Source organism: Rhodnius prolixus, unplaced genomic scaffold (genome assembly GCF_049639745.1).
Source record: "Rhodnius prolixus isolate KJV_2025 unplaced genomic scaffold, Rpr scaffold_3, whole genome shotgun sequence".
In the NCBI taxonomy this organism is placed as follows: Eukaryota; Metazoa; Arthropoda; class Insecta; order Hemiptera; family Reduviidae; genus Rhodnius; species Rhodnius prolixus.
Genome location: NW_027411603.1, coordinates 33126814 through 33136594, shown reverse-complemented (window position 1 = coordinate 33136594; position 9781 = coordinate 33126814).

The following is a 9781-nucleotide window of genomic DNA, read 5'->3' as shown; positions in this document are numbered from 1 at the left end:
GAGACAACATTAGGATACAAACATCTGAGGTGATTAACCAAGAATTTTTTCGGCAGATTATATCAAAAATCCTTATTCAACTGTTCTACCGGACAGTTTTAATTTAGAATTATAACTTCATAAAGGGAAGTTAGATAGTGTTGATTAAAAGTTATTAAGAAAAATAAAATGAAGAACCAATTATCGATCGATGTTTTTGGTAGAAACTATGTCAAATCAGAGATGTTAAGTCGATCCTTCTCAACACACTGCCAGCCGCTGGACACTCTTCTCTTACTAAAAGCAACGCTAATTATCACTGTAAATTGAACTGCAGAGAGCCTCCATGAAAAATGAGAACCGGGTTCTCCGGCTTGCTTGTTCGTCGGCTAACTTCGGAAATTTTCGTACTCTATTAAATTATTCTTTTAATTTCTCAAATAGTGAAAAGAAAAGGTCATTCCCTAGTAATGGTTGAAGATGGTAGAAATGTAAAAATGATTGGAACAACCTACACTGTAACAGTTATCGTTTGTTATTTATAGTATAATTTATCTGTACACTTGTAATAATACCCACGCTGATATCCTGGGTTCGAATCCATCTGGTGGCCCTTAGATTTTATTTTGTTAGGAGCATCTTACAGCTCACAGTCCGGTTATAGACAATGTAGTGTGTAATGAGAGAACACCAGAGTAATGAAAAAAAGCTTCTGGCTATAATGGCTTAAGATGTTGACACACCATAATAAAAACAATTCTCTCATTAACTATTAAAACAAGTGAAGAGAATATCTCTAAAACGTAATGTTGCAGGAAATTCAAAACTTGGCTTGCGTATTCCGTTTTCGATACTGTAAATTGCTTCCAAAATTCAGCTAGAATTTTTTTCGGAAGATTATATTAAAATTTAGAACTATAGGTTCATGTAGGGAAGTTACAATAGATAGTGTTGGCTAAAAAAGTTTATTATAAGAAAAATAAAATAAAGAACCAATTATCGATCGATGTTTTTTTGGTCGGAACTATGTCAAATCGGAGATTGCTATCGATCAAGTTGCAGATTTCAGTGATTTTTCCACTTCCGTTATATTTTACCCGGATATTCTGTTCTTGGCACACTTATACGTACTAATCGCTAAACAAAGACGTTTTTCTTGTTCAAAAGACCCCAAAAGATGCATTTTTTGGCGTTAATTAATTCTATTTTGAAAAGTTACATCACAATTTTTTTGGTTTTGTTAAGTTACACCAGCGCTAGATGCACTATTAGTAACAATAACAATAACTGACACCACTACATACACACTAATTGAGGGGAGAAGTTACCCAGTGATAACACTCCCTAAGTCGTCTCCAGGATTAGATATTCTCTTCAGAAGAGAGAAAATCGCGAGGTTAGTGGCTTTTTAATCGCATGAGAGGATCATCTGGAAGGTGATGAGATGATAAATGGCGGACAAGAGGATTGGAATGAGAGTGCAAGTTCTGATTAAAACTTTTGTAACAAGTTCGTGCTACCTGACCTACAAACGGAATTTCCAGGTCTGTGTGGATGGTTAGATTTGAAACGTAAAATGGAGCGTTAACGACAGGGGCGGCTTAACCTGTAGTGCAGGGTGTGCAATGCACACGGGCGCCGCCGTCTCAGGGGGCGCCGCAGCGCTCCCTGAGACAGCTAAGAGCATCGTCTTGGACCATCATGGTATAACAATGATATGACAGAAGCGGCCTGCCAGCGCGGTGGCGGCAGTTATCAAACGCGAGCGCCCTATGGGCGGCTTTTTTTTTCGAACATTTTGTTTCAACTCGAAATAAACCTTATTTCACGTATTTTAAGTTAAGAAGCGGCCAGACAGCGCGGCGCCGGTAGTGCGGCGGTGTCAAACGCGAGCGGCTCCTTTTTCGACCATTTTGTTCAACTTAAAATTAACTTTCTTGTTACGACGGCAAAGTTAATAGTTATAGCCGCGGGGGGGGGGGGTCAGGCCTAGGGGGCGCCAGGGTTTCATTGCACACGGGCGCTACACGAGCTAGAGCCGCCCCTGGTTAACGATAGTTCGGAGAATTTTAGACTGAAGCGATTGAATTCGTTGAAGATTGGAGCGTTTCGTTGAACCTCACAGTTCAATTCCATACGTTCAGGTGGGTTTTAGTTTAGAATTGTGAATCAGTCGTTTGTTAATCACAAAATTAAATATTTTTCTTACATCAATTAGAGAGGGAATGCAATTTAAGCATGATTATAACTTGAGAAACAAATTGAATACTTTTATTAAGAGAATCAAATTAATAAGAATCTTCTAACTGTAAGAGGCTTCCTCATCAGGATAAAGATTAGCACAAAGTAATTCATTTTACAAGCTAAATACCAGTATTCATCATTTTGGCGCTACATGAAGTAAGCACATTTATTCACTGCGTTTAAGAGGTGCATAGGTCAGTGCAAACCCAACCCAAGAATATGTAAACTTAATAAATCATCAGTCCGCAACCTTTGAACTTTGAACCTTTGGCAGAGTAGCAAATAAAACGCCGACGCGCCATACTAGTTTCTAAAAGTAATATTTTGTTGCTCAAAAAAAACTGATTAACTTTTATATCGTAAGTTCAGTTTTGTAAAAATTTTAACAGTGCAGAGTTCTGCTTCTATTAATAAATCTATTTACCATTTTCTTGAATATTTAATAAAAATATAGCGAACTAATAAGGCTCCCTCAATTGCGTTATTCCATATGTGAAAATAGTTCACTATCTCCTTATTAATTAATTTTCGTTTGATTTCTTTTAAGTTTATATTCTAATTATAATTTATTTTAGAGAAATCAGTTTAATTATTATGACGTAATTTTTATATTTTTAGCACTAATTACTGCAATGTGCAATAAGTTATTTAACGAGTAAACTTGTAATTATTGCATTTTTCTTTTAAAACATTTTGTTCAAATATAATTTATTGACTTTTTATAACTTTTTTTTCTTGTAGTTACAGCGTAAATCAATCTGCAATGTCTTACAATGCTAAAATGTGCAGTACAATGGAGTGCTTAGTTTAAAAAGTGTGCATTTAGAACAGGTGAGGTGATTAAGTAGTTTTAGGTTACCCAAATTACTTTATTTTAGCATTAGCATTGTTATTGCTTATGATATAAAAGCTGAAAGCGCTATAACAGGATTGTATCTATCTTCCTGTAGGATGCTGTTGCTTACCACCTTCATAATAGTGCACTAGTTGATTAAAATGCACCAAATTGGTCTTCTACCTTTAAAAAATAAGCAATAAGTGTACAATTTTTGTTACAGCTCATGTGGATTAACACTTTTAAGGTCAATGCTAGATCACATAGCACCTCCTCTACTTGCAGTAGACATTAAAAACAAGAGCATTCAACTGTATAGATATTACACTTAACAAGAATACTGTAAGTTTAAAATGGATACCTACCCTATTTAATGATGAGTTTGATGATTATATTCTAACTGCAATAATTGAATCAGAAACCGTCAATCGAAACGTGTGTTCACCAAATATTCAAATGAAGATGGACAGAATGCATTTCAAAGAATATGATATAGAAATGTTACAAGATGTGTTTGGTGAAGAATGTTTTCCGAAAATATTTATAGGTAATAAATTACATTTTACGGTAGACAATAAAAAAGTCTAAAACTTCATAAAGCGTTATCACTTTCATCCAAGATGATAATGCTAAGCGAACAACAACAGCATAAATGTAGACATCATTCATGAATATGTATACATTACGTATGTATGCAACGTTTACTTATGAAGCCGAAATCTCTTCAAAAATTCAATTCTCATCCACTTAAAAGTTCTGAAGGTCCATCTTCCATTTGTAAAATCCTACTTAATACATTTTACTTAATCCCTAATCCATTTCGGCTAAAAATTCTGCGCCATATAACCTCGTGCCCTTCATTATGCTTTCCACAGGATTCAATATTATCTCACCGTACAAAATTTCATTCTGCTATTTCTAATCAATCTGATATCACCACCAACACTTCTAGACAATCCCATTCCACGTCTGAGGCCGTGCTGGACACGCGATTTCATCGGCTATAGGAAGTCAGTTATTAAATATTATTTTGAAGAGTCACCATTGCTTATTACTTTTACTTCATATTTATTAATTACTGGACATTACTGCTCTGCACTCGTAAATTTCAAATTCAATTTTATACTGAAACAGCAACATCTTGAAATAGTGCAATAATTATAAATTTGCATTGTGAGACTGTTAATTTGTAACACAATTTACTGAATGTAAAGTTGTAAACTTTCTAGAAAACAACTACATATTTTATTCTTCCATCGTTGTTAAATTCGAAAATTGGTAAATATTTTATTTTTTTTTTTTTTTTTTTTTTTTTTTTTTTTTTTGGCGCATCAACAGCTGAGGTCATTAGCGCCCGGAGCTTTTTCCAGTGCACTGCCGGCCTCCGGACAGTGTTCTCTCGTTACAGACAACACTGTCCATCACCGGACAGTGAGCTGTAAGAAGCTCCTAGGAAGAGAAAATCTAAGGGTCAGCTGCTGGATTCGAACCCGGGACCTCCGCGTGGGAGTCCAGTATGCTAACCTCATAGCTAATCCCTTCCCTAAATATTTTATTTATTGTTTCTCTAAATTTTAGAATAGTTACAAAAATATATTATTATCAACTTTTTGGAAGTTAATGAAAATGGTCAATACTTATTTAACTAGATTTCTCCAGATATAATACAGGCAGTGGTTTAAATAAGCAATTTAAATTCAAACTATATAACACAAACATCTTATTTGACAGCTTATCATATCAATGTTGCATTTGTAAATTATATAGTGTTATTTGTTCTGAAATCGCTTAACTATAATCTCTCTCTGTAAGTTTCGTCATACGACCTTTTTACAATATTGAGTTCACTATGTGACATTTGAACGGCCAGGTCGTGCTTTGGCTACAACGAGCCATTATCGAATCCCCTACCCATCTTGTTATATGCCCAGCTTCTCCTTTGAATTTTATGAGTTAATCACTCTTATTAGATGTTGATTTTAAAGGAATTTTAAGTATATATTTTATTTTAGTTTTTTACATTAGAGGCTCTTTTGTGGTATTATAAACAAATTAATAGTTTGCTTTCCATAGTAGATCCAAAATCAAAAGCGAAAAGGTATTTTTACCGCAATATCTAAAAGGTATTTCACCTTAATTATAACATTTATTGTTAAAAACAAAATGATGAATGTTAAAAAAGATTCATTGGTACTGCAAGACCCATCTGTGAGAGTTGGATGCAAATTATACCATACTACACTTACTTTAAGGTTAACTGTTTAAAATTGCAAAAATTGTGGAAATCCTAAAAGAGGAATGGGTCTCAGTGCAGTTACTTCGGGAAAGGGAGCATTTAAGATTAAAGCAAAGGTAAGGATAGACTTGCTTATCAAGAAAATCCTTGATGGCCGTGAAATGGAAGATTTCAAACTACTGCCCACAGATTTAAAGGGAAAAATTATGAAATTAGCGGTGCAAAGGTGGTAGGGAAGAACCAACAGCAAAAAAAGGACTTTACTATAGACATTAATCCTCCATCGGGCGCATTTAATCTGTGAGATGAAGAGGGCATTTTCTTATTGATAGCAACTCAGGTATTTCTTTGAATGAGCCTTAGCCCCCTCAGTAGCGTTCTCTTTTACCTTCTTTTAACCAAACGTCCTGTCGGTGGTGTTACGTGGTCTTAGCGTCCGTGTAATCTGTTGCGTCCTTATTGTTTGCGTCTTATTGTTTGGGTATTGAAATTTTTCAAGTTTTCTTATCAAAAACTGTTACAAAGTACATATTATCATTTAAAAGACAGTTTTCTACTTATTGACTATTTTTGCAACGAGTGTCTTGTTACGAGAGCAGTTTTTAGAGCGTATTTACAAATAATTGGTAAAAGATCTTCGTCTCTTTGTACAGACTGGCATAAAGAAGACGACTTCAAACAAATAGTGAGGATTTGTCTACAGAATGAGCATAGAAAGCAATTATTTGCCGTTTTATACCGATACTTGTAAGCACCCATCCGGTACGAAGATATAGAATTTTCCACTAATACTCAGATCAGCACTAGCTCTAACCAGTAAATATTAGGAAATTCAAATGCTAAGTTTTTTATTTTGACAACAAAGGATAATTTATTGAACTATTGCATCTGTACCGAATTTTCTTTTTATTTCAACAGAAGATTGGTGGATCTGAATAGAAGCATTGGTTCAAAATGTGGTAGAGGTCATCTATTTATCGACACGCTTCTAAATAATCCACCAAACTTGAAGGAAACATATTAAAAACTCATTTATTCAAATAGGGATAGTTTTCCAATAAGCTAAATTTTCGATCTGAGAGGAAATCTAACGTAGACGACCAAAAACTTGTAAATAGTGATGATTTCAAAGGCTTGTGAACATTAGGACTCTAATTCACTGTGAGTATCATTAAATTCATGAAGAACTCTTATTACTTATGGTCTCAAATTCAAATTTTCAGAATTAGTAGTTTTTGAGATCTCAGAGTCAGTTCAGAAAAGAAGTAGATTTAAAATTATTAGCTAAATGTATTTGAAAAATTTCAAAGGTCATTTTAAGAATGAAGCAATCACTATACAGTATTAAATCTATATCCTAAATAATAAAATCATTCAAAATTTCAAGATCTTCTAGACAAATGCGAAATCTTAGAATTTGGAAGTTCTTTTTACATCAGACTTAATTCTAAGAAAGCATTAACATGTGTCATAGTTTGCTTAATTAAACTAAAGTTTAAACTTTATTGATACTGTAATGAGAAATTCTGGAGCATTTATAAAACTACTTATGAGGGCGAAAATTATGCGGAATGCAACAAATGGGGTTAAGCTTCCATGGGAAAATTCTCAGAAGAATGAAATAGAGAAAACATACCTACTTCTGACGTAATGAATAGGATTATTCCGACTGTAAAAAACTTGGAAGATTTGCATCTAAATGAGACGAAGTTAACCATTGATCTCTTTCTGTTGCTTTGAAAAATATTTTGTAATATTAGGAAAGGGATTAGGACAATGTTTAGAACAATGGATTCCATGCGGAGACCCCGGATTAACTATCGGCTTCAGCTGCTAGAAGCTTTTTATTACTTACTATACAGTGAAACTGAAAGAGTCGAACACTAGCCGGAGGCTGGCACTGCTTTGAAAGATGCTACGAGTACCAATGACCTAAAAAATATAAATTTAAATAAATATATACGATGCAAATATATGTATTTTAATGTTCCTAACTACTTAGAGTGCAACTACTTAGTAGTTCAATTTTAATAAAACACGCCGGACTTGTAGTAAACGCTAATTATTTTATACTGCAACTTGATTAAATGTGAACTACAGAATACTACAATAAAACTTATCTATTATCTTAGAATGCAGACTCATTGGTAATGTACTTGTCAGGTTATGAAACGATCGAAATCAGTATCATACAATCTAGAAGATCCACTGCCAGCTCTGCTGAGTGGAAAATTGAAGAACTCAAAGTTTCAGTTCAGTTTTTTTCAAAAGATGAACCACCGCATTTGCGATACAATTTGTAGTGATGAAACAAGTATCGCATTATAGATTTTTCTTGGCAAGGAGCTAACCGTCGCTTAACACCGGCGCTATAAATGATTAACTTAACTTAACTACAACTTTTGGAAAGAGATTAATCTTTTGAGATCGCATTCAAAAATTTCTTTATTCGATAAAATCCTAATTGATGACTTGTCACATGTTGCCAATACTTACCTAACTTAAAGCAACACTAATAAATTGCCCTATGTAGGAACGCAAACCTATCTCGTAACTCCTCATTTGTTGGTAAAGGAAAACGCTTTTCTGGTTAAAAATGACTAAAACCTCAATACAGGAGTTATGAGTACAAAAAATCCATGTTAATCTATGTTAACTAATCAGGTTAATGAAGTTTAATGATGAATATGATTAAGCAAACATGATTACATGGAAATTTTTTTTAACTTTCTTCAATATCACAGTATTACTAATTACACCTTTCATTAAAGAAGAGTTCTCCACCTTAACATAATGGCTAGTGGCTAAATAAATTATGTATTATTCCCAAACTTAGATGTATATTTATCTGAATGTAAAAATTATTTATGTTTAAATTTTAGGGGAAGTTACGCCAGTGTACTAAAGGATTTTTCAATGCAAGATACCAATTAGTTGTCTTAAAAAGTCTCAGTTACCAAATAACATAAATTTTAAAAGTTTCTTTTCATAAATTTGGTTACTATCTTTTCTTTCGCTTTTCATTTCAGTTGTCTAAAATTGATTTTACCAGCATCTAAATCTTTTGAATCATTTAAATTGTAAAATTTATCTATTTAGAATACAATGTTAAAATTAATGTTTTAGAAATTATCTTGATTTTCACATATAGAACTGTTTATTACATCAGTTTTGATTTCCCTACTGAGCTTTATTAAAGCGAAGAAGTTAGTTAATTTCTTACAAAGTTAGTCGCTAAAGAAGTGGCAATGAAACTACTGACCACAAAACACTTAGCTAATAGCCAAAGAAATCATTTACATATTGTCTGAAGAAAGGTCAAAGTGAAAGCATTGTTACGTCATAGTATCCTCATCAGTACCTGCAGATGCTGTTGTTAGAGAAGTAATTCAAAATAAGAAAGATTCTACAATTCTAATTAATTTTCATCGACCATGCCACACGGTAAGGAATTTCTTAAATTCCAACTACAAGGTTTACATAAAATATTTTGATGGTAAAGTATAGTGCAATCCGTACCGAGACCGAGACCGAGACCGAGACGAGACTTGAACAACCGAGACCGAGATCGAGACATGATATATATCTCGTCGAGAAATCTCGGTCTCGTCTCGGTTTTTCAAATATTAATTTTTAGCTACAAAATTATAAAATTGTGTTCTTTATTAATAAATAATCATTACGGGTATTGAATTAATTATTAAAAGATACGATTTTATTATATATGTTCAATATTACTACATCTATTTGACTTCGAATTACATAAGTAAGCAAAGTAAAGTAATCGCCTATTTTTTCAGGCGGGGCTTTACGTCCAACTACCAATTAGGTGTCGTGGACGGAGGCGACTAGCAAACATACTTTACTGTAAATTTCTCATATTAGCCATTAAATAAAATCCAAAGCCTAAGACCGGGAATCGAACCCAGTACCACAATACACATTAGCTTCGCAGGTCTCGCACCGCTCGGCTACCGTGGCGGCCCCCTTCGAATTACATAATTTTTACATAAATTCACTAAATTTCACTATTCATATCATTCATTCATTCAATTTCATAAATTTCACTATTAATAATCTAATACTTTGAACATTGATATTATTTGAATTATATTTTAGAATTTTGGAATTAGTGAATTTGAAAAAAAAGACTATCTATGCACCTAAAAAATATTGCCACAAATTTTCGCATTGATACATAAAAGAGCTTTTACTGAGTTAGAAGTTAGAGAAGATCTATTGGTCATTATCATCGCAGCTTGCGAAAATAATCTTTCCGATGGCACTGAAGTTGCACAGATACTAAAAATATCTTTCGCCATTCTAGACAATTTTTTGAAGGAATTCTCAAGTGTTTTCCACCATTCTAAAATGTCAACGTCTACTGGTGCTTGGTCTAATTTGGTGTAATTAATTATTTCTGTCTTCCATGCTTCGGTGATATTTGCTGATTTTTGAGCAAATGGTGCAAAAATATTGATGCAGTC